The sequence below is a fragment of the Tribolium castaneum genome, chromosome 5 (genome assembly GCF_031307605.1).
Source record: "Tribolium castaneum strain GA2 chromosome 5, icTriCast1.1, whole genome shotgun sequence".
NCBI lineage: Eukaryota > Metazoa > Arthropoda > Insecta > Coleoptera > Tenebrionidae > Tribolium > Tribolium castaneum.
Genome location: NC_087398.1, coordinates 2146847 through 2172716, shown reverse-complemented (window position 1 = coordinate 2172716; position 25870 = coordinate 2146847). Strand labels below are relative to the sequence as shown.

The 25870-nt window shown below is 37.0% G+C and overlaps 1 protein-coding gene across 1 annotated transcript in view; it reads left to right on the top strand.

Annotated features, from left to right (window-relative positions):
- Schip1 (Schwannomin interacting protein 1) overlaps positions 1 to 25870 on the top strand; it is a 60972-nt gene that overhangs the window by 23832 nt on the left and 11270 nt on the right. Inside the window, exon 2 of the mRNA XM_064356548.1 lies at positions 5254 to 5304. The gene's annotated coding sequence lies outside the window, so the exon portion shown is untranslated. The remainder of the gene's footprint in view (positions 1 to 5253; positions 5305 to 25870) is intronic.

The window sequence follows — 25870 nt, the reverse complement described above, 5'->3', positions numbered from 1 at the left end:
TAGTGTTCTTTCTAGTTATCGTCACACAATCTAAGAAAATTAGCTTATGTTAAGGCCTTAATGGCTAATGCACGCCCAAAAGGAGCACCCAGCAGGAAACTGTCGTAACGCTTCTATAATAATAACATCAACATTTATGGAAGCCGCTCCGTATTCACCTCCTTATAGCGATTCTTCGTGTCTTGAGAGGATTAAACAGCGACATTTCCCTCCGCCCATAATCGAATTTATCCGCTCTAAGAAAATATTATCTCGGCTTTGTATTTCCGTGAAGAGTTGTTCGAATAGTGGGCCTCCATCAGCCTGATGCGACATTTTAATGATTCAACTCGGGTTTAGAGAGTTTCCACCTCCCATTAATGGTGCGATGCGCGTTTTAGAATGGTCGGGTAATGATAGTAAGGTACGTTAGCAAAACAGCCTCAGTTTCTGAAGTGTCATTAATGCTTCGAACAATTGCATCAGCGTCCAGCGAACTTTGCTGCAGCGTTCCCAGAGGTTGGAATCTAATATCACACAAGTTAGACGCCCTGTCCAAACTTTAACCTGTTAACTATCCGAAGGCGACTACAACTTCCTAATGTTGATGCTTATCATTTCACCGCGAATAATTGCACGGTAAATAATGGATTTCGACCAATTATGGAACTTTACTAACCGCTTCATAATTAATTGGATCCGAAATGTCAAGGAGGTTAAAAGCCCCGAGATTAAGGATTCGAAGTGGGACGTCAAGACGCTTAATTTTTAATTTGGGGTATTTAAAGAGTGGCGACATTCACCAAAATTAAAACTGAATTCGTCAATCACCGAAAATTTTTAATATAATTTTTAACCCGGCGCATCCACCAAAATTGCCAAAACTTTAATTACGAACAATGCTTCATTTATTCCTCTGTGCTGGTTGGGGAAGTTTCAAGAGCAAATTACCAGTTGCATTAGATTCCTGATTGGTTGATCCCAGCTTCAAAGACCTGATTTTCAACGTATTTTAACCCACTTATCGAGCAAGCGTCCCGATTTTAACGTTACAATAGTCTCACAAAATCGTTTGAAATTACCGAGTTGAAACTATCCGAAAACTGCCATGTTCTGAATGAGATGGCTCGTTTCACTTAGTTTGAATTCTTATTACTTATTAACCAGTTTTGGCGCGAAGAAAGTAGGTAAAGTAGAATCTGATGGAAGCCCAAGCGAGTGTCTGAATTAGTATGGAAATTGGCACAGGTTGTAAATTTCGTTTTCATTTCCCCTTAAACTAGCTCTCTTGGTCTGAATATTAAACGCTGGAGCATGATCAGATATGAAGGTAATAACTGCGAAGCCATAACCTGTAGTCCTGGTTTAGCGCACTCTTGTAGCATGTGAACTCACGTGCGGTTATAACGGCTTTGATTGTTTACGATCCGTTAACTAACCGTAATGCGAGCATTATTATCGATTAAAGCACGGATTAAAAGATTGTTAACCGGTTTTTATTGTTGTGAGATTAGCACAATTCTGCTTTATCGGCCAAAAGTTTGTGAAAAACCTCTCCAGTAAACATTTTAACGTAACAAAAGTATTACGGATGAAGTGCTTTTGAAACGGCTTTCCCTAAGCTTGCACTTTCCATGTCTCTATCTAGTGGCGACATCTCAACCTAAAGTGCATCTCGTGTGTTGCAAGCTCTTCACGTTTTACATAAATCTAATCTTACTTCTCACAATGCGAGACTCTCTAATGCCTTTTTAAAATATTGTCTGAACGGTGGTGTTTGCGGACGTTTTAACGCGATTACATTTCAAAACCCTCTACTCTCAGACAGCTCAACACTATTTGTGTAATTAAAACAGGCAAGTTTCGATAAATTCGCCGCTGAAATAACGATTTTTCTTGATGGAGTTTGGAGGTTTGTTCTCTGCAAAGTTTACTCACTTAATTATAAGTTTAAAATTGCTTGAGCGACTAAAAATTAACGCATTTTTTCGACACATTGATTCTCATGCCTGCCGGGTCCCTATTTAAAATTCAGGGAAAACCTTTCATCAAATAAATTCCGTTAGATCCCGACTTATTTATCTCCTTTCAAATGTTATGCATTCGTAGTTTCCGCTGATGTTATTATTCAACGTTCAGCTCGAGAAAAATTTCGCTCAAAGAAAAAATCATATTTCAGTTCTTCAGGTCACGGATTATTTCTGACACATAATATGCATCCGGAAGCTGACCCGTGTTCTAACAAACGATCAGAATATTATTTTGCAAATAAGCATGTGTGTTTGAAATAAATTTAATCAAACAACTTGTCGAGTAAATGTAAACGGTTTGTGCTGAAACATTGACAGTTATTAAAATCTAAAGCTTTGAAATTTTCACGTTGCATAAATGCATATTATATTAGTTTGGCAAAAATGGCCGTTTATCATCGTTAACTTGTAGAGGATTTGACGCTGTGTTTAAAGTTTGGAGTGGCACTGACGATAAATCACGATGTAGCATTTTTATCAAATTAAGGCAATTTTTCCCTGCGATAATTCCTGCTAAATAAAAGCTTGATTTACGCCGCCGTGGCCAAATTTTTTCCGCATTAACAGACGGGAGGTGTCGTAAGTCTTAATCAGGCGGCCAATCATGCATGATGGAGTGCTGGCATGTGTGCGCGATTACGTCAACTTCCATCGGAAAATCTACAGCCCATGCATCATGCCAAGGCCAGATAGCGAAACTGGGCGAAAAATTAATCGCTTCTTAACCAGAAATAGACAAAGAATTTATTTAGGTTCTCTGATGTATGGAGTGGTGTGAAACCCACATTTTAGTAGCTGTCGGTATCATTTATTCCCCGGGAGTGGTGGACGAGGGTGCAGAGTGTGAGTGACAAGAGAAACGTCTCAAAGTGTTAGCAGGATCATTAACTTCATTTCTGAAATCGTTTCAATTGAACGCCTTGCTTTATCTTTCTTTGTCAAATAAGCAGACTTCCCAAATAACTTATTGTTGGCAGTAATTGGAAACTTTTTCAAACAACACCACATCAAAGTGTCTCTTCAGCAAAGTTCGCCGAAATCAAACTTCTGACAATATTTGAGAGCAGAATGCAATCATCGTACAAAGAAGCCCAACATCAATTTGTTTTAAATTTTCCACTTTCTCATCCACTTCGGTTCTGTCACGGTTAGGGCGAAATTGATAACGCATATTTCCTCGTTTAACGCGAATGCAGGATGAAAGCAGAAAAGCGCGATGTTTGCAGGAAAACAGAGTGTTTCATGTCGCCCCCAATTTGAATTTAAGATCGAAGGCTTTCAGATATTTATTTACCCAAGTAGACATAAATAAACTGCAGCTTGTTAACTTAAGCTCAGTGTGTCTGTGCTTAAAAACTTGACACAACTTTTAATTGGCAAGTTTCAGAATTATAAATGTCCGACTAGCTTATTATGCTTCAAACTTTTGTTTCGTTTGCTGATGAAATGTGCCAAGTTAATTAGCAGGAATGCACTACAGCAGCAGCTGTGATCAATCATTGAGTAAACATTGACTTATAAAGGAAATGTTGTGTCATCGCATTACAACAGCAACATGTTCGATAAAGCCCGTTTAATTAATTGCTTCACGTTAATTGTTGTGGCACTGAATTAGATAAGTTTTTTCGAAAAATTCTGACTGTTGGTGATGGATTCGTATTGACATAATGTGGTCGAGCAGCAATCAATTATCCTGGTGAAACAAGAATGGGCCGCGTGTTTGCGAAAAGTGGGTATTACCTGTCAATCCAGGTCGTTTGATTATTTGTGTTTAATTTGCGAGATTGAAAATGGAATACTTTGCGCGGATCCAATTAGAAAAGTAAACAAGCGCCGCATAATTATTTCGCAAAATGGAACTATAACACACATTCGGAACGGCAATACAATGCGCCGCGACGCGTCAGCTACAGGAACGCCGCTTAATAGAGGCAGAAGGGAGAATAATAAATTAAAGCACGTAGAAGAGAAACGACAATACTGCTTTTATTATTATGCAGATAACAATTTAATTGGATTGTGACTGGCGTAATTTGTCAATTCCAATAAATTTTTAACGCAGTGTCTTTTTCGGCGACAGACGCGCTAGTGTTGCTCTTTGTCGCAAACACAACATTAACTAATGAACTGACACAACCCTATTGTCGGGAGCTTTGTGCGCAAATTGGTGATTATTCAAAAGATCCATTGTTTCGCGATTTTTTTTTATAATTAGACGATTATGAGCTCTGCGGGAAAACAAATACGCGCCTCCGTTCTATTTATCTCAAGACGGCGCTGCTCACGAACAGGAACTGATTGAATAAATTACAACGGGAATAAAAACCGCTTTCAATTACCAGCGAAAAAATTCTTGGTGTCTTGTTTCTTACTACACTAGTGCAAAATTATTGCCGCTTTAATTGTCCAGTTCACTTGACCGGCTAATAGATTTTGCAAGCTCAATTTCAGTTATTTATCTCGAGTGTAGTGCAGATGCACGGGATATTTCGATAATAGAAATCCGCAGACCGTAGATAATCGCGTTCTCTTCTTATTATCCTCGAGAGGGGATTTACATTTTGGATTAAATTTCTCAAATATGGCTCGAGATGGAAAAAGTGCCGCATAATCTACAGTTTTACGAAATCACCTTTTTTCTTGCGTATTAATAATTTCGGGGGCGCTTTGGTTTTGAATGTGGTAGCTGGAACATTGCCGAATTTGGCACAGCTTCTGCGTTTTCGTATAATTAGTTAATTACAAGGCAGTGACAGCAGAATTCTCCATAAATAACTTACTAAGGCATTTCCTAATAGGGTATTTAGCCCAGCAAGGCTCATAAATTATATATGGCACTTTGCTACAAAGGCAATACGAGCAAAAATTTTGAATAAATAATCCTGCCTTAAAATATAAAATTTAAACTGTTGTAAAATTTCGGGTGAGGCGCTGAAACGGGCTAGAGCTGGGGCAAATTAAGTAATTTATTTAAACTGTTGTATGGAGCCGAGACAGTTAGTGGAGTAGAACAAGCCTAATTGTTAATTACAGGACACCACTATTCTTGGGTTAAGGACCAGTTTAACTTCTACTCTTACAACCCTTGTTGTTTAAATAAGTACTTTATTAGTACCGCATTGAAGCAGCTTCACAGTAGAAATGGAGCGTTTTCTTTCAACGAGACCCTAAAATATTTTACAATCCATTAATTAAATTTATGTTTGGCTCCGTATCATTATTAATTTAATTGCGTTCCTTCCAGGGTATCAAAGTCGGGAAGAAGCCCGTTTTAAGCCGAGCAGAGGGGCGTAAGGTAAGCATTCCACCTTTGAAATTATCTTTATAACATTATCCGTTTGCGCACTATGCTGAGCCTAATTTAATTTTTCCTCAGACCTCACTTTGCATGGACTGTTTTGTTAGACGGGCGCCTTGCCGGAATATTAATGGTAGCCGTCGTAAAACCGTAGAATAGCAAATTTTAGACGCCCCCAATAATGGCAACGGCTCTATAAAACGTAATCATCGAACGCTGAAATACGCCCGACTCGCTGTCCTCTTATTACGGCCATTTCTTTATGTACAGTTCGGTTGAAAATGCAAAGTGAACTCGTAAAACTATAAATCAAACGTATCGATACGGGCTTCATTGTACGTAGTCCTATGTATCACAAAATGCAAAACTTTACGATGGAAACAAAGTAACAGCACCTGCGTCGCTCGTAAAAATCAAATCAGGACGCTAACTGGCGCACCTAGAATTATTCATTTCCTTTTGCAACTGAAGAGGAGTCTTCGAGACTTGGAATATCGATAACTAATTATGTGTCTTCTTTGTTGCTTTAAAAATTAAACGGTGACAAGTGAAATGTTGCACAGTAAAATTGTTGTTCTGCGTAGGTGTAAATAAGATAACACTCCAACTACGAAGGCTTTGCATATTTATTATTTCGAAGTTAAAGTGCTCTCTTGCGTTAGTAACTTTGTTACTTCAAATAACCCAGACGTAAAGATTTCAAAACCTAAAACGTAAGTTATAACGTTGCAAGTCAGAATACTATCCATATTTTATTAGGACGTTAAAAATGGTGGATGCGCCGGGAAAATAATCTCTTATAGCTTCGCTTTAATTGCATTTTTAAGGCAGTGGATATCGTTTCATCTAAACAGGTTTTATAAATCCTGGACCACACCCCTTCATTATGTGGTAATGCAAATACCTACTTAGCGGAATCCCCAATTACGGCGCAGCTAATACATATTAAGCCCCATATAAATTTTGTTACCTTGTGCCATATTTCGTTAAAACCAATTGGGGCAATTCTCGCGGGAAACTATATTTTAACTCTTGACTTTAATTAAATTTTATTACTTAGTTGTTTAATGAAAATTAATCAGTTTACACCTCAAAACTTTTTTGCTTATTGCCGCTTCACTAGTCTTTGATTAAGTATTCTGTTCTGGAATAAACTAAGTTTCTAACCCACTAAAAGGATTATGAGTTCAGAGATTGAATACCCGAATTCGATTAATAAAACATTCCGGCTCGACTTGTTGGCGCATTTATTTGATTATGATGACAGTAATGAAATTACGATGAGTAAAATTCTTGCATTGTCTGCCGTTCCTCAAACACCTTTTTGTTAAAGAAATATTTGATCAAAAAGATTAAGTCCATTATTAATATTTCCAAGTTCGTGTGCGCAATTTTTTCCCTCAAGACAAATTCTTTTATTTGATTGATTCCAACTTCATCTCCAACTCCAGCCACACGAAAAAATATAGATCTTATGAAAGCGTATTTTATCAAAAACGTTTGATGGGAATAGCCCATAAGATTCTTTACGGTGGGCTCTTTGATAGATCGCAGGAAACTTTTTACTTATTCAGATGAGAAATAGCACTTATCGTTATAGTTATCCTCTTTTGAATAAAGCAAAACAAGAATTAGCTACTTCGCCCAACAACTGCAAATTCGATTTCCCCAGTCATAAGAAATACGAGCAATTTATTAGTTACCTGCTAATTGCAGGAATAAAATTAAATAAACACCGTTGAATTAATTCAACTCTCAAAAGCTCGACGTTTCGCCAATTTAATCCATTAGCGAGTGAAAATTACGATAAAGTAAAGCTTTGAGCTTAACGCAATAATACCTGAAACTTTATTTATGAATCATATTTCTGGTGTAGTAAAAGAGTTGCTGTGTGTTTTATTTATGTTAGAACGTACACATCATAAATTTCCAAAGCTTTGTTTATGTAGGCATAAACCTGGAAATAAATAAAGTGCAACGAGCTTCTATGTTAATATAAAAAATAATAAAATATTTATTGTACGTCAGGTCGAGCTTTAAACGTGAGAAAGCTCAGAGCTTTGAGACCTGCAGCGCCACCGCGCTGCCACTGTCTACACTACATCCTTGTTTAGCCGACCGGTAAAACAGGAAATTGTGACGAGCTTTAAAGCTCGCCGTGTGGCGACATCTTTCAACAAACACTCAACTTAAAAATTATTTGCCAGACAATAAATGCATTACGAGCCTAATTACGATTTGTAAATGAGAACTTTTTGAATTGAATTTTTTATCATTCAATTTTTTATTGAAAAAAGTGTAATTCTTATACTAGTACCTTCCATTTTTTCCACAGTAATTACAAATAATAATTAATCAAATAACTTGTTACGCAAGTTATTGTGGGTATGATAGGGTTGTCCTAGAGGGGTGAAATAAAAAGGAGGGGTGACTGGGTGGGGACTTTAGTGACCCGGTTACCTCTACCAGCATAGGCCAGATCGATGAATGACGTCAGTGCACAGAGATTCATTTGGACAATTTCTTTCACACATTACGCAAGAACTTGTGTTGCAAAAATGGAACGAAATAAATTAACTAGTTGGTGCAGAACGCGCTGAATCTTTCTCCTGTCTGGGAAGCGCTGTATGTGCATAATAAATTGTTGATTGTAATGAAACATAAAAATAATTCATAGCGTTGCGCTTGCTTCAGCTAAGTAGGTCTGAAAATATGTAAGCTCGGAAGCTTTCAGCGCTCAAATTCGTCTTGAAATATTCAAAAGAATCGCGAGCTCGCCTCGGGAGTGCAATTTCAGTTTAAATTTCCGAGTCCGGCCCTGCGTCAGTCATCCATGTGTCCATATCTGTATCTTATATTGCAACACATGTTGCCAGCCTCTCAACGCAGTTTGGCTCAGACAACAACAACATTTCAAACTTTATTTGATTCCTTCTATCCCTTTGAATGGGAGGAACTGTGGAATTTTTACACACTCCAAATATTTATTTCCATTTCGTAGCGACCGTTCCATATTCTATTAAGAGTGGTGCCGGAAAACAGATAGCAAATCAATAAAAGTAATTGGAATTTTTACTTGACTGTTCGACAAGAAATGCTTGTCTAATAAAAGCCGAATTCGCCCTCGTGGCAGGGTCGAGGCTAAAATGAAACGATGTAGCAAGGTAAGCCACAGGCAGTAAGTTCCAATTTGCGAATTACTCTGACATTTGGCCACGCGTTTTCCCTAATGCAGACCCGGATCTTAGATAAAATCACGACAGTTTTTATTTTCCTCCGAGAGAATGGACTCAAGAACCGGGATTCTATTAAAGCCCGGCGAGAAAATTTCATAAATACTTTAGAAAGAAATCAACGAAAAGCGGGCAAATATTTATCGTTTCTGATACTCCATAACGAGATTATTTATTTAAAATTTAACAGTGAAAACTGTAATTACATCCACCATTAACCGCATTTGCGTCCGCCTCAGCAATATTAATTATCAAGCGTAGTGGAAATTCAACCAATAGGAGCAAATTGCATAAACCGAAAAGCACCTGATCACATAATCTGCTGACAGCTGCGAGCAGTCCTTGTGTAAAAAATAGTCCCTAACCTTGTCACTCTTACAGACCCCCTGTTCCAAGGCGCCAGGTTGTCGTAATAAGTATCCTTGAGGTGCCTTATTCTAGCTTGATGAACAAAGAGATTACGCAGTAATCTGTCTATTGTGGGCGGTTTTGTATTAATATTAATTACAGCGAGTAATTATCTTTCATTAAATGTAAAACTTGCAACGAAAATTAGCGCGAATTTGTGATACAATTAATGCGAAAATTTGCATTTTACAAACGTTTCCAACTGCATTAACACTTAATAAAACTAATTACCGTAATAACAACCATTGTGAATGCGAAATAATTAATGCGAAAAATACGAACCCGGCGCATCCACCAATTTTCAAATCGATATTCTTTGAGCATTGCCCCATGTTGTTATAATTTTTAAGTAGCATCAGTTTTACGGTTATTTGAAAAAGTTACTGTAAGTTTGCCCATTATGTATAATAAAGTGCGAATTAATGTTGGTCTACCCGTGCTTTAATATTAACGATGATATAAACTCCATCTCTGCGCACAAACACGCTTTAATTACATAATGATTCGATGGTTGGTTTTTGTAGCACTTGCACGACTTCTTCACTCTTTTCTCACACATTCCCTAATGTAATCGCACTGTATAGTAAACAGGGGTCGTTATTCAGGATGGAGTTCGCTAATACATCCCGACCGGATCTGCTTTGCATACCAACTCGTCTTATAAATTTTCTTCAACGATCTGACTTGCAATATGTGGCCCCGAAAACGTGACAGATATTTTCATAAGCAAGTCGGTTAATTATCGGGGTTTTACGCCGCTTTTACTACTCCCAGTTAACCCAATAACTATTAAAAAGTTAAATTTGACGAGGATTTGCGTTAGATTTTAACTTTTTTTTAATGTGAAAATACGAACCCGGCGCATCCACCATTTTTTAAATCTATATTTTGTGACTATTTCTCCATGTTGTTATATTTTTTTAAGTAGCATCAGTTTTTCTTTGGGCCGTAAACACAAGTGCGCATTTTGATTCTGTTTGTCATTTTCTTGCCACGATTTTGATTAGCTATCGAATTATTAGTAGTAGATACGTGCATATGCGAATGTATGCAAATTGGGAAGGAGGTGCGAAATGTTTGCGAACAAGCAGAGCAAGGCTCTAACTGTTGCAAAACGAGGTACAAGGATATTCAATTTGCATCGATTGGACTGCAACAAAATTAGACCCAAGAACAGGTCGAAAATATCGGAGATTGATTAGCCTTAGAATGATAAGCTTTCCACCATAATTTGGGCGATTATCGCACAAAACCGAGCATTACTGAATTAGTGAAAGCTGAATTCAATTCCGGCTTTGTCAACAAACCCGTACTTCAATGTAGTAATTTTATCGAGCGGCCGTATTTCTCTATTACATTTTTCCCGGAATCTTTCCACGAAAATTGGCTTTATTCTCTCATTGTTTCAACTCCGTACACAGTAAAGCTGCAAGTGCCAACCGTACTCACGTATTTAACAATGAAGGCGTCGGCGAGCTTGTTGGTAAAACTAACAATTTAATTCCGACGATATAGCGGCATTTTCCCTGAAGTATAGAAATGTTTGGGGTTTAATTAGACAAGTTGGGGAGTGTAAACGTTCGTTTTAAATCATGTATAAACCGAAGACGGATGTTGTCATGTAAACATGAACGACACGGTGGTAAAATATTAAAAGAGGTTCTTGACTTGAAATCGATACGGCATCAGGCCACTTTCCACAATAAATTTATTTTGCTTGTTTGTGCAACTAATATAGACGTTAATTCAAGCCTGCCAAGTTACATGGCAGATAATGTCGAAAGGGGTTTAAATGCGAGAACAAACAAAAGATAAAATCGCGCTGATTAACTAAGAAGCGCCGCTGAAAGGAAAGTAAATCAATGAAATCTCCCAGAAACGAAAACAAACAGTACGGAAACATAAATAACACTTTGAGAAATTGCGACATGTAGGGCAAATAACCGAAATGATCTGATGGCAGATTACGTTAACTTTGTTGGTTCCTGACAAACTAATTCGGCTCGTAATGGCCTTAATAACACGGAGTGCATTAAAACTAGATATTGGCAATTATGGTCACTTCCAGTGGCATGTTGCGTTAATTTAGCGCTTTTTAATGTGTGGAGAAAAATTCCGTAATGCGTGCTAATGGAAGCAATTTGTATTAAAAAATTAAGTTACGGCGTCTGAGTATGAAAAGGGTTGAGGCAGGCTTTTAATGAAATTTTGGCGTTCGGTTATGGTTACATCTAGGTCGCACCCAAAGTTCAAATAGTTACAAAAAAGGGCACGAGGGATGTATGAGCCCTAGTTGCGTGAATAGTTCATGCGGCTATTAGGCAAAGCGGCCTGCAAACGTAGCCTTTGAGTGTCTAATGTCTTCATTGAAGGTAATACACACGCTCCAAAGCCATAACAAATATGCTCTGGCGAGAAGAGTACGAGTGGTTTTAGGGTTAGGGTGCGCATGCCGGCGCCGCGACGGCCTGTCAAACGTGGAGTTTCGACTCAGGGCGTCGCCACACCGCATATCCTTCACCTGAACAGGTGGACATTCACTGCAGGACAACACACGTACCGGGTGCGGACTGATAGTGTTACATAACAGTGGCTTGATACCGGAATTTCCGCCAAAATGGACCGAGACGCGCTCATTGGTGAGTTACACGTTTATTTATTGCCGATCGGGTAATTAGGGACGGATTTTCGTTTTTATGCCGTCACGACATGTGGGTTTTATTTCCAAGGGTGTCAGGCCTCGGAGGAGACCAACAGGTCACGTTGGGCGACCTATATTTTTTACGCCCAATGATTCGGGTTTTCAGACCGCGTATTTCCATTTTTACTTTCAGGCACCTTATTTAAAGTGCATAAAAATTTAGAGTTTCAACGAGTTCAAAGGCAAGTGCCGACACGTGCAAGGGCGAGAATCTTTGCAGAATTTCAGATTTCGCCCTGTGGCTGGTAATACTTCAAATAATTCAGGTTACACTACCCACATAAGAAGGAATTTAAATAACTTATTTGGCCGCGAAAGCTTATCAGGGGAACACGCTTAGTTTCCAAAAATATTTGATAATAATTTCCCCGATGTGGTTGTACAACGTTACATATTTATGGGCGACCAAATTTCGGGGTGATAACAATGCTCCAATAAACTTTTCTTTTAATTACGTCTGCACGGTGATTTGTGACAAAGCTAGTGAATTTATTTATTTTATTGGAAGAGATTAGGAGAATGTCCTGAGACCGCAGTGGGACGTCGCGTGCCTTCTCGCTGTTTAGATTACTTGTCAAGCTTTTGTATTATTATCCTGTAGGATAGGTTTTTTATGAAATGACGTCATAATTCCGTGCAAATTCCACTCGCAATATTTAACGCAAAGCTGAAGAAAATCGGAATTTTCTGCCATTAGCTGAAACCTAATCCTGGCGAACCTTGAAAGTCCCATTATCGCATCCACGTTCTTTACTATGATCTCAACAGAGCAATTAGTTTTAATTATGCGCCCAGTAAGTTTGCAGGGTGATATATAAGGAGCTTTCTAATTGGGTACGTAGCCGACACCTTACGCGATCACTTACTTGAATTGTTACTGCGGTACAATTACGTTCAGCTTTATATTGCTGTAATTGAGGTCGTATGTCACTTTGAGTAATGTCGAACGACAGGCAAATATCCAGGCGTATGTTTGGTTTTTTCATGCGAAAGTTTGCCTTTGTGCGGAAAAATTTGATTAAGTTAATTACAACAAAACACATAAATGGAACAATAACTTGTTTGAAACCAACATTTGGAATCAACGAGGCGGAATAACTTCAATTCACTCAAAACATGAAATAATTAAATAACATTTTCCAATAAATTGTTGCAAACCGCGAGATTGCGTTTCTTGCACTCCACACTAGCAAACATTTACAAAGTTTTGGATTGCGCCAGCCGAGCTGTGTAAATATCTAAAGTTACAAAATGTTTGATTTCGTTATCCTTCTTTCGTCCATTATTCGGCGCTGCTCTCTGCTTGAAAGTTGTTAAAAATGCCATAACTGGAGCTGTACGTTTGAAAACGTGGCTAAATGTTAAAATCTGTCAGTGGCAATAGAGAAAATTATCAGCCGTTCCGCTCCTAATAGGAATTACTTGGAAGTTGGGCACTCTTGAGCCGAAATAAAAGTCGCTCCTTGCGAGAATTTCAATTTACCCGTGTCGATCGTTTCAATAAAAATGAATGTGTCGTTGTCCCACTAAATAAGACTTGTTTAAAATGCTTCCAGTGTTTGGATTATGCAATTACGGAGCTTAATTTTTGGCGAAACATTGCGCCGCGACTCTTGGGGAACTCTAATGGCTCTAATTTAAACGAAGAATTCAACAACGTCCCGGTTTTATCGTAATTTGTTTCGCAAACGATTATTGGTTTGGTTTTTAATTCCCGAATCGGGGACTATCGCCGTTACGCAGCCACTTTTGTGCTAATTTCCCCCATTATTTATCTGCACCGAGTGCAGCAAACTTCCATGTACGATAAAATTAAAATCATGACGACCTCCCGTAATAAGATGCACTTACTAAAATGGAACGCCCAGACGCTCGTACGAGCTTTTCAACAACTATATGACAACAAGCCAGATTAGATCTTATTTTGCAAGAATACGTCGACACTTTGCAGAAATGATGCATTTTAATGAGACGACAACGTCTGGCAGGATATCTTACCACAATTATTTCTTATCTATTGTTCGGCGGCGGCAAAAAGACGACTTTATTTGGCACATTTTATGAGAACAGGATCAAATCTGTGATTTAACAAGCAATTTAAGAACGACCTATTTTAAAAGGTTGGAGATAATGGTTTAGGGACGTACAGCACTTCAGGGATCGAGTTCAGGCCCATTGTGCATATTAAGGCTTAAACTCAACTTCACTCTTAAGACAATCACAAACGACCACGTCCGAGGACGTAATCCAAACACATTAAATAGTTGGGAAAATGGTCACTTTTGATTCTTTGCCAAGAGAAATAACCCGATTATTCCCTCATTTCATATGCATAACTTGCGGTTTTAAACAGTCATTTTGACTTAACTTTAAACTGAACAGTCTACATATGGCTATATTTCAAACCTCTGCTTCCCCAAACTTTTAATTAGGAAAATCTATTGGCGTCTAGAAAATCGCCAAATTCTCAATAGTTATTAAGTTATAAATTTTTAAAAATTTTACCTATTTCTGCTTTTATTTGCAATTTTTTCGAAAACTATTAGTCGGAGAACAATTTTTTTTTTTGAAAAAAATAGATAATTCAAAGAGCTTTCCAACTATAATACACTTTATAGGGTTATCTCTAATAGTTTCGAAGTTATTGCTCGATTTTCAGGATACTCGGTATCGACCAAAATCGCGACAAAAATTGGAAAAATCATATAAAAATCAAACATAAAAAAATCTTTTTTAGACTTTTAACAACTTTAGAGAGTTGTAAAGTCATATATAAATACGAAAAAGTATGATAGAACGAATTTTAAAAAAAATTAATTTTTTCATTTTCTTGAAAGTAGAAATTTTAGCAAAAAAATAACTGAATTTTAAATCTCGTGAAAAGTTGGTACAATACAAAAAATAAACCGCTGAATTTACTGGAACAAACCGTTTTGCTCTGCGATTTTTAATTTTTGAGTTACGAATTTTTTCGTTGAATAAAATTTTCTCTCATTATTTATTTTCTCTTTATTTTCTCAATTACGGCAAAACTATTCAAAAACGTGGAACTGTTTTGATACTTACCTATGCAAAATGATCCGGGAAATCAATTGATAACAAGAAAATCGCCGAATTCTTTATAGTTTTCATGTTAGGAATTTTTTAAAATTGTACCTATTTTTTCTTTTATTTGAAATTTTTTCAAAAACTATTAAGCGGAGAACAATATTCTTTTTTAAAGAAAATAGATAATTAAAAGAGCTTTCCAACGATAGTACACTTTATAAGGGTATCTCTAATAGTTCCGGAGTTATTGCTTCATAAATAGTCTGGTTACTCGGAATCGACCAAAATCGCAACGAAAATTGGAAAAATCAAAACTCAAAAAATCGAACCAAATATTTTTTTCTACTTTTAACAACTCAAGAGAGTTATAAAGGCATAGAAAATACCATAAAACTATGCCAGAATGAGTTTAAAAAAATATTTTTGTTAAGTAAGTAAGTGTATTACTTGCTACAATTTTTTTGAACTTTATGAATAATTTACAACAGCTTATTTTAAGAGAAAATGGCGTTTTTATAGTTTTGAAACAGCTACTATGCACTTAATTATTTTTTCAATGAAATGATAAATCTAAAACTGACATGAATTTTATTAATGCTTTAGATTACTGTCATAAAAATACGCCTAGCAACTATCAAACAATAGAATGATTTGGTAAACAACACTAAACTAAATGTTCCTTCTAATGGCTCTAACCATGATTTTATCAGAAAATGCTTTTTTTAATAAATTGATATTCCATTATAAAGAGTTCTTTGTTTAAATTATCTAAACGACAATTAAAAAGAAATCAACTTATTTTCAACTTCTACAAATTCACGCGCACCTTTATGCAGTAAATACCGATAAAACCAAGAACAAAGTCATTTCACAAAGTAAAATATTATCAAAAAGCTTGAAAGCTAAACCAAACTTTAGCCACAATTCAATTAACAATCACAAAAAACTCATTTCCGTAGAATTAGCTCTTCACTGTAAAGGAGAAAAGTTTGTATTAATTTTAGTGAGAGCACACAATTTTGCAACCAAATGTGTGAATTATGAAATCCATCATCTGGTTCGCGCAAAACCAGCTCGATCACAATAAACAGTTTGATTGAAATGAATATTGATGGAACGCAGTATTGTCAGATTTGATTAATTTAAACATATATTTTGGGTTCGAATGTAGCTCATGATTAAAAAATTGAATTTGACTCCGGCAAATAATTTTATTTTCATTCCAGTTTATTTACTGGCTCGTATTTCACCCGATATTATTGGACGAGCCAATCGTTCCAAGATTGAAAACAATAGCAGCCAATTTCAGGCCAAATTTTAAAACATATTCCGCTTTTAACGCATATTAGGTTTGTCGACTTTAGGACACACTTCACTTATTGATTATGACCGCCGTAAAATTTACTGTACGTTGAAATTATACAACAAAATTAGCTCTCGCAACGTGATTTATATTTCGCTCGTGTTGATTTTTGCAATATTGGTCCCTGGCTTATGCTAAGCTCGCCCAAAGCTCACTTTCCGGAGAACTGGAAGAGGGCCAAAGCTCGCGTCATTAATCACAAACAATTCGCATCCAAATAAAAATTTCCCTAAAAATCGGGGGTCAGTAGTAAAGAGAGAGGCTTTTCCATTGCCCGGCCACAAAACTTTCGTTAAGGCACTTAAACTTTTCAATTGCGAAGAAAATTCTTTTCCGCGGCATTGACTGGCTTCTTGTTTATTTACTTCATACTTACGGTCGGCTTTATTTCGTTGGTAACAACCAACCAGCCATAAAAAGTCAGAGGTGACTTGACGTATTGATTTTCCATTAGCGGGAAAACAAGTTTGAAATGGCTACCTCCGGAATTTTGTCAAACACTAACAATTTCCAGTGTTTTCTTTTCATGATTCGACATTAATTGATTCTTTCCAGTGCTCATAAAACACGCTAAAGCAGCCGAACAATTAATTGGCTTCGAAACATTTTAGGGCGGAATGTTTTAACGGCTGCTTGCGTCACTCAACTTACATTTGTTTCGATTGTAAGCCCCAAGGGCACATTGAAATGGCGTTTGGGAGAACAAAGCCCTTTTAGAGCAAATACGCGCAATCTGCCTGAGTCTCACTAATTTGTAATACATTAAGAAATTCTAATTTTTTAATAAAAAAAATTGTACAATTTAATAACACAGTTTGTTTATTGTTAATTGTGCCGGTAATGAATAAATAAATAATGATGATAAAACTCGCTGATTGATTGAGAAATAAATAACTAAAATGTGAGCTTTTATTATTTCGGTCATGAAGCCATTTCAAGTAATGCACAAAGCAATAATAATTTTTTTGGGATTGAGTTATTTTCAATTGCGTGGTAGTTGGATTTGTGTGTGTTTGAGGTGAGAATAATGAGTCCTGAAGCGGAATAAAGGCGATTAATTCCTTTCGTTTTAAAAATCTGGTGTGTGATTTAGATAAGCTCTCCACATGAAATTCGGGCATTAAGTTAAAACGCTTTGTACAAATTGCGGTTGCCTTAATGGCAGCAAAAAGACAAATAACGACTTGTCAAAATTTCGCGTGGCAAATCGCCATATTCATTAAAATGAAATATGTGCGAACATTAAAATAAAATTAATTGCAGTGAATTATCCTGCGCGGGCAACGGGTCTATAAACACCATAGGAAAGCTTTTAGCAGAAGCACGCCGAGAATTCCTGATAAGACTCACATTTATGCGAATTGGCAATTTATTCCAGCGCAAAACAAAAATTTAATTTGGTCGCCGCATTTCCCCGATAATTATTTCCGAAGACAATACGTGGAAGGTAATAATATTATTCATCGCGCTCTTATATTGGATCCGGTGCAGAATTCGAGTGGCGGCTGCGAAATTCCGCCCACAATAACACTGCACATGTCAGGATGATAAATCGCCCGTTTTGCAGGATGCAGCTGCTATGCGCCACAAATCGACGGCTTTTTGTCACGACCTAATTAATCCCGACCCTGCGCCAATAATTTTATTTTAAGTATTTTTCCAGGAGTGTAGTTGGGTCTCTTCGGGATTTGAACTCGAAATTCATTTCTATATTTAATTTGATATCTTCCGAGCCCCGGAAAACCTCTTTCTTATTTCAGCATCGCCATGGAAACCGGGAGGAAAGTATGTGTACCCTTGCTTGTTTTATAGTTTTAGTTCAAATGGAATTTTTGCACTTTAAAATTGTCGAAAGGCCGAGGCGCAGATATGAGGTGCGAGCAAGATTTACAAAGTTAACCAACTCGAATGATTGCCGCAAATTACGATGCATTTTGCATTCTTTCATCACTCGAAAGCTCGCTGCTTGGAGCGGGTAATGAGACAGCAAAGTTTCCATTTTCTTCCAAGTTATTAAATTTAACCTACGTGTTATGCGCGTAAATACGGATACAGTGACAGAACGTATTTTTATTCCGCCCCAGTTGCAAACCGAAGGATTTCCCGCGTGATGGAAAACAGCGCATATTATTGTTTGCACTGAAAGCAATATCAACCGGCACATTTATTTCAAGTTTACTTTTGGGCCTACATCCGGCCAGAAACGATAAAAACACACATTTTGGTGATAGCATTAGGCTGTGCACAAAAGCTCCTTTTTGTGCGTTGTAAGCTGTGCTAAAAATTTCAATTAATCATTGTTGTGCTTTAAAAGCTCGCCCAATTAAAAAACAATGGTGGAGTTTTTCGCCGGTCCTCTACTCAATTAATTTTATTTCCCGCAAAGTGTGTATAAACTCGCTGGATGGGGCATAAAGAAGCCGTGTGGCTTGGAGCTTTTTCGTTTATACAGCGAATATCGTTCGACGCAGCTTTTGTATGGGCTGCCAAAGCCTAGCCTACTGTGTTATTACGGGGAATTACACGTATAAAGGGCTTGCGAAATAATGGGATGCTTTTTGGTATATATAGGTCAGCAGGAGTTTGCAGGAAAAACGACTAAATTATCACCCATTTACATAAGCACGCTCTACGTTACTTAACTAAATTACAGTTAGGTACGTGTCCGGTGGATTAATTTTAACTAGTGGCCATAAATTGGTTTATAATGTGGCAAAGTTCTATATTTGGAAGTTCTTTGCGAACAAGTTTTAAGGTGTCTCAGTTTTGCCACTAGGGAAATCAAGTGTGATAGTCTCGTATAGGTATTGAAATGTAGTGGGCCCTGATGGGCCATATTAAGGGAATATTACACACTTTTCATCATTAGTTGGTCAAATGTTGATACTATCAGCCTGCAACCGCGGATTTTATTTCACACCACATAAATTATTCACAAACGCTTTACCACGTGGTGTACATAAAATCAGCCTATTTTTACATAATGTTGAACGGACGTGGTGCGAATTTTATCAAGCTATTTCCAGACAAATTGAAATAACTTGCATGGAAACTACCACTCGGAGACAAATTGCAATAACAATCACTTGCAACAAATGGAAATGCTTTGCACAATAATCGCACCATAGAAAGCATATCTTGACATCATAAAAAGTCGTTAAAAATAAAAATAGTTGCATATTAATTGCATTTTTTTTTGTAGATTTTATCTTTTGTATTTTCATTAAAGTTAAGAGCAACAAAAATGTGGTACCATTGTTTCTGACGAACTCCTGACTATTTTCTGTTGTACTAGGAAATCGTTTTTTATGTTTAACATTTTCGATAATCTCTAGGTGAGAGTGCCAAAAAATGAATTTTTGATGGAACATATTTCAGACATTTATAAGACGAAAAAAATTGTTGAATGATTTCCTGATAGTTTTCAGCTTTTTTATCTCTTTTCTTCGCAATATTTTAAAGTGTTATTTATGTTTTTGTATGTTTATTATTATAACAACATGCAGTAATGCCCAAAAATTCCGATTTAAAAATTGGTGGATGCGCCGGGTTCACTATTTACAAATTAATTATTTCGCGTACTCGATAGTTATTATTACGGTAATTAGTTTTATTAGGTATTAATGCAATAAAATTCAAGTTTTCGCATTAATTATACTATTATAAATTCCCGCTAATTACTTTGATCAGCAAAAAATTGCTTGGTATCGTCTTCTCATCTATGTATTATATTTCTTGATAAAATCTTTTTTCGATACTATACTGATATTTTCGGTAAAGAAATTTCAGTGAGAGTCAAAAACACAGAATTTCTGAAAGGACATGTCGCATATTTCAGACCTTAAAAAGAAATAAAAAAATTATTAGATTGTCCCACTGTTTTTTGCTGTGCTGTAACGATTTTTTATTACTTTTTACTGAAAGTTGAAAACAAATAATTCTCGTATTTTCTCATGTTACAAAGCGTAATTTAAATGGAAGAAAAATCCACTTCTGGTGCATGTAGTTTTTTGCTGAAATTTACTGCACCAAGTTGAAAAGCTCTCTAATAAGTTCTCATGAAAATTACCGTACTCTTCCCACAAATACATTTTAAGTAAAATTAACTACTACGGTCCCCATTTCCATGCTACCTATGTAAATAGCTCAGCTTTTGAAACTCGAAACGCTTCAAAAGCAGCAGTGCATTTGGTAAGTAGCAGCAAGCCGGAAGAAGCTACATTAGAGTGACTCTGTATGTAGCAGCTCATGTAACTAATTGCAAGCTCTCGTAGCATCCATACACCTGAAATTTAATAAAGCCCCAAATAAGCGCACCCTTCCCGATAATGGTGATAGAGCACACAATCAATCCGATTGTTTACAAACAAAAAAGCTTTTGTTTGATCTCTGGCCGGGAATTGGTCACGTCTTCAATTATTGTCCATTTTTGAGAGTGCGTCGTTTCATTTAATTCCTACCACATATATTGTTAACAATTTCGGTGAAAGCCGGCAAAATGGGCCCACGCTAGACTCGACTCCAATCATAAAGGAAAGATTTGTTTAATCTGGTCTCTTTGGAGCGATAGCCCACTAAAGTACCACTACAACCCTGTAATCGACTTCATATAAAATCAGTGGGCTGCGAAGATTGATGGCATTAAGTGGTTGCCGTGGATACAGACGATCTTTGCCGCTAACTTTATTACACACCAATCACCGACCAGGTTGCCCATAAAAATTAATAAAACCCCACACAATTTGAGGGCGACAGCCTTCAACACGTGGCTGAACGCAAATTGCGAGACAAAATGCAGCCCTTGTCTGCGTAAATAATACCTTTAATATTAGAGAAAAACCATAAACTATAAAATATAAATCCAAAAATTACTAAAAATTGCAAAGCGAATATACTAAAAGATTGGTATACAAGACGATAAAGAGATTGTTTATCTGCGAGCAAAAAGACTAAGCTCGTATTTGACAATATTTATCGTCGTGTATAACACATTTTTTCTATAGCGGATGTTAAACTATTTCTTTATCAACCCTCTTGAGTAACTAAAATAGCATTTTAACCGCAAGGGTAAATAAAAAGTTTTAAATTCAGTTTATTCAATTAAATTTACAAATTAACGAAATAACTTTTTTTTTCTCTTAAACCTGAAGTCCTGCTATAAAAAAATGGATTATACAAGAAAATTAAGATTATTTAATTATTCGTAACTTAGTCAGTCTTGGACCTAAACTTTTCAGTAGTAGATAGACAATCTCTTTATGGTCTTGTACAACAAATAACTATTTTCTTTAGCAGGACTATTTTGACCGAGAACCACAATTTTTGCACTTGATTCTCTTAAACACGATAATTTTCAAGTGTTTCTCTTACTTATTCAGAAATACACTTATCGGGATTAATTTATTCGGATTACAAGAATTACAAAGATTATTAGAATAAGTTGTGTAATTTTTCCTCGAGTTGAGGTCTAACCGAAAAGTAAATTTCCGGTGTCCGCCCGGAGTCGGCGTGTCGCCAACTTAAATAATAATAAGTTCGAAGCATCAAAAGTTATCCGCTAACCGTAGAGCAGTAATCACATTACCGTTACCGGTTCGAACTTTGCGGCCCTTTCCCTTGAAACAAAGTAAACCGGCTCGCAGCCTTAAAAAGCTCTCCCAAAGTTCAAGAATCTCGGCCCGGATGTGATTTGAATTTAAATAAAACACCAAACAAAGCGCGCAGATAAAGAAAGCGAAATTAATAATTAAAATGTTTAATTACTCGACAGCCCTCGTGAAAAATATCCCCAATTTGCAGTCGTAAGAATTTCTCTTTTCCCGCATTAAACTTGGATGTTTGGTGGTGGCTCTTGGATATTTTTTATTTATGGGGATCAACGTGCTGAAACGTTTCGTGAAACTGTAAAATATACTTTTATCACGTGGATGCATTCCAATAAAATTTTCCCGGAAATTTAAAGCGTCGTTTCAAACTTGCACCACGCAGATATCTAATCTAAATTTCTTCAAATAATCTAATAACTGCTCCAAAACAATTGTGCTGTAATCGTTACACGACACGTGTTTCTCAAGACATTCTCCTGCTTCACGTTGCAAAACGTGTCAAATGGCAATTACGTTCTGTTTCATTGTGAAGCTCGTTACTGTAATACGGTTTGCTTACTCCTGCCAGGGAAATAAACTTCAGCTGTTGCGATCCGCTCTATTTTCCTATTTTAACGGCGGAATATCATAACTACAATAACTTTTCCTTCTGCCCTAATTTCGCATTTATTTTACAACGTATTTTATGTTCGTTACGTGATGCGAAAAATGAAAACGCGAAAATAAATTCCTCCTGAAACTCCAAGTAGTATGCAACTAACTGTACCAACCTTTAACCCTTTTTCACGCAACGTATTATTCGAAAAACACCGAATTAACTACTTGTAATTTTTAAGACACGAAATGGGCAAACCTCATCAATCAGCTTTCCCATTTAAAAAACACCGGCAATATAATTTTCGTGTCTCAAATCAGAGCGCGATATTTCCCTGATAATTCAGCTGAATAATGTGCTCCTAAAAGCTTTTTTATCACAGATTGTTATTTAATGAAATAGGCCACTTTGTGGTGCGGCTTTAACATATAGGGCTATTATTAAGAAAAATCGGCCACTCTGAAACATCATAGATATTTAAGTAAACCACACTTAACTTCGAAACGTCGGTTTTTATTTTTTTTATTTACTTTAAAGCGAAAGACAGTACATGATTAAGATAAGAAAAACTAAACTTCATCAATTAATGAGCTGATGAATAAAAATAATACAACTATCCATTTTTAGAAATAATAAAATATAATTCCTAGAAACAATTCACGTGCACGTCAGACGTAGTAAAAAATTCCATCAAGTGAGGAAAGAGCGCTTATTGACCCAATTATTGAAAAACAGTTTGCATTTGGCTGGGCCCTGGTTCAATTTGAATTTATTTGGGTCAGTGTTTGGCACCGGTTGCCCCTTGGAGACATCTCTGAACCCTCCTCCATTTAATTGATGTGCAATCTGTGTCGTCCGTTTTATATAAAAAATAATAATATGGCCCATTAAACCTAACGTTTTCCCAAAAACTAGTTATAAATTCGGCCATTTTTGCGATATAGCGTTCGCATTTTTGAAGCGGCGCACGTATTTCCGAGCACAGAACATTGCATGTGTCTGGTTCCAGACGCTCGGCATCGCGGCGCCTCTAACGGTTATGGCCCTTCCGAGCTAGGCCTTCCAGGACAAATGAGTTTGCGAGTATCGGGATGATATGTGGTGACGACGCCCGAATGTGGTGACAAAAGGATAATTTGGTAATTCGGAGGAAAGATGCATTAAGAGAGCTCGGCTCTTTGCATGACCTCAACGCGACGTAAATATTTTATAAATATGACGGGTATTTTTAGAAGGGTTGTAAAGTTTGCACTTTGCGCCGATATTGCCAAACGAAACTCGCGTAATCTGCTGTAAGCGTATTGACACGGCGGAAAAGGAGGTTTTTCACCAAGCGGGACACAAAATGATTTTTTAAACACGTAGTGCCCAAAATTATCATTCGAAAAAAGTTGGATTATTTTTTCTTCCATAGTAGTGTCCAAACTAATATCCACTTGGTGCCGCAATTAAGTCCTGAGCTTCCACACCGAAAGCTGTCTCACGACAGTTCGTGTGCGTCACACGCGATCTCGTCAGTTTTAGTTCACCAAGCTAGCTAGTCGGTTCATTCATCCATTAAATTGTGTTTCATAAATTTGGGCGTACGAACAATCACCATATGCGGTGGCCTATTAAATGATTGTGTGAACAATTTCCAGCAAATATGCGTCGAAATTGTACCACTGGATGGACTATAAATGAGAATGGTATGTTTAGAGCTCGACTTGAACGTGTATTAACCACCGTAATTTACCCTCTTGCGCTTAATCAGTCTCGCCTATTTATTAATTAGAGCACTCGTGTCAGAACAACACGAAATATTTGTGCATACTTTTTTGTTTCAATCGATTTGGAACGAAGTTTGGTGTGTTCTGGAATAACAAAATGTTCGTTGGCAGACCATTGATTATCACGCCGCCAACAAGTCGCCTCCGTAATTGAAATTTGAATAATATTGTTCCTCTGCTACATTAAAACTATCAATGTATTGATCCCAAAGGTATTGTCGGTTTGAATCGATTTTTAAACAATTCAATCGAGTTTTATTACTTTTTTACTTTCCAGTCAAAGTATTCACACTAATCGGCAACTAAATGCTTTTCCTCTTATTTCACTTAAAAAAAAGATTTCCAAATCAGTGAATAGGAAAAGTAGATTGATCACTGAGGAGCAACTAGTTATCTGTTATCACTTCACCAATCATAAATCTTCGTAAACTTACCATAGAAATGCACACAAACATGCAACGTGCAGATAAAAAGAAACCTTTCAGGGTAAAGTTGCACCGACTGAAAAGCTTTTTCGTGAAGGTAGTGTTGCCAAATACTTTTATCGAATCTAATAGACTTATTTCCCACGCCCTGCACCCCTTTTTAATTTTTGGAAAATCATGTGTTTAGCCTTGGTGGTGTTACTCGAACCACCCTTGCCCTCCGTTACCTTATCTGCCATATAAAATTAAAAGTTGTATCGATTTACTAAAAATACGCACCGGGTTCTACGCAAGATTGAAAAGTTGCAGTATATCCTCCCGAATATTTTGAAAATATGCCCAAACTTTCGACATTTATCGATGTCCATATAATCTTCCCGTCCCCACCTGCTGAGTGAATCAAACAAATGGGGCAAATAAACCACGCACTTTGCGAAAAGTGTCGATTTTTTCCAAGTCTCAGTGCTGATCCCTGTAATTTATACACGCATCGAAGTCTCGCACGTGCACCCATTCTTTTTAATTGACCACAGGTGGAAAGGTCAACGCTCCAAGAAGGGCGAAATTTTTACTTAAGTAGGGCAAGAACTTATCTCTTAAATAGTTTCATTGCTGAATAATTACACTACCCCGGAATGAATATTTAGCAGGTAACAACAAGCGTCATGGGCTCGACCTAGACACCCCCACGAGTCTGTCAAGCCCACATTTATTGTCTGAAAATAAATTGATCGCCCACTGAAATGACAGAGATATCGGAATTTCCTCCAGGAAGTAAACAGAAATATTTGCCGAGATATGTTTGAGGAGGAACCAGGAGACGCACCTTCGGGCTACCAACGCCAAAGCGGTTTATTTGTGTGTACCTAAAGCACACATCGCTCGAAATTGATATATTTCCCAAGCTCAAATACATAATTTGCTAAAAGCACAACTTTTTCGCAACTGGAACTTTTTATTGTTCCTTAAATGATTGAACGGTTATTCTTTTATAACTCGATCATTCCAATTCGACGTCTTTGGAATTCCGCGTTCGTTGCTGTCATACATTGTTGAGCTTTCTTTTTTCTGACACGTTTTATTACATTTTACTAAAAATGTTGGTGTTTTCTATTTTGATTTAAAACTTAAACCATCCCTTAATAAAATTGCTTCGAAGACTTGAAAAATAAAAAGACTGAGGCACTCATAAAGCAATAAAGGAGTCAACAACCGTGTGACATGTTTAGAGAAGCCGGTTGCAGCAGTGTTATTAATTAGTTAATGCTTTTAGGGATTTATCAGCTGCCTGTGGCGCCTCTGTCGCCACTACATTCCCTCATCTTATGTTTTGCCTCGCCATCCACAATTTATTTATCCCGATAAATTAGCTCAACCTGGGATTTTTTTCAAAAACCCAGCAGCTTAATCTTGTT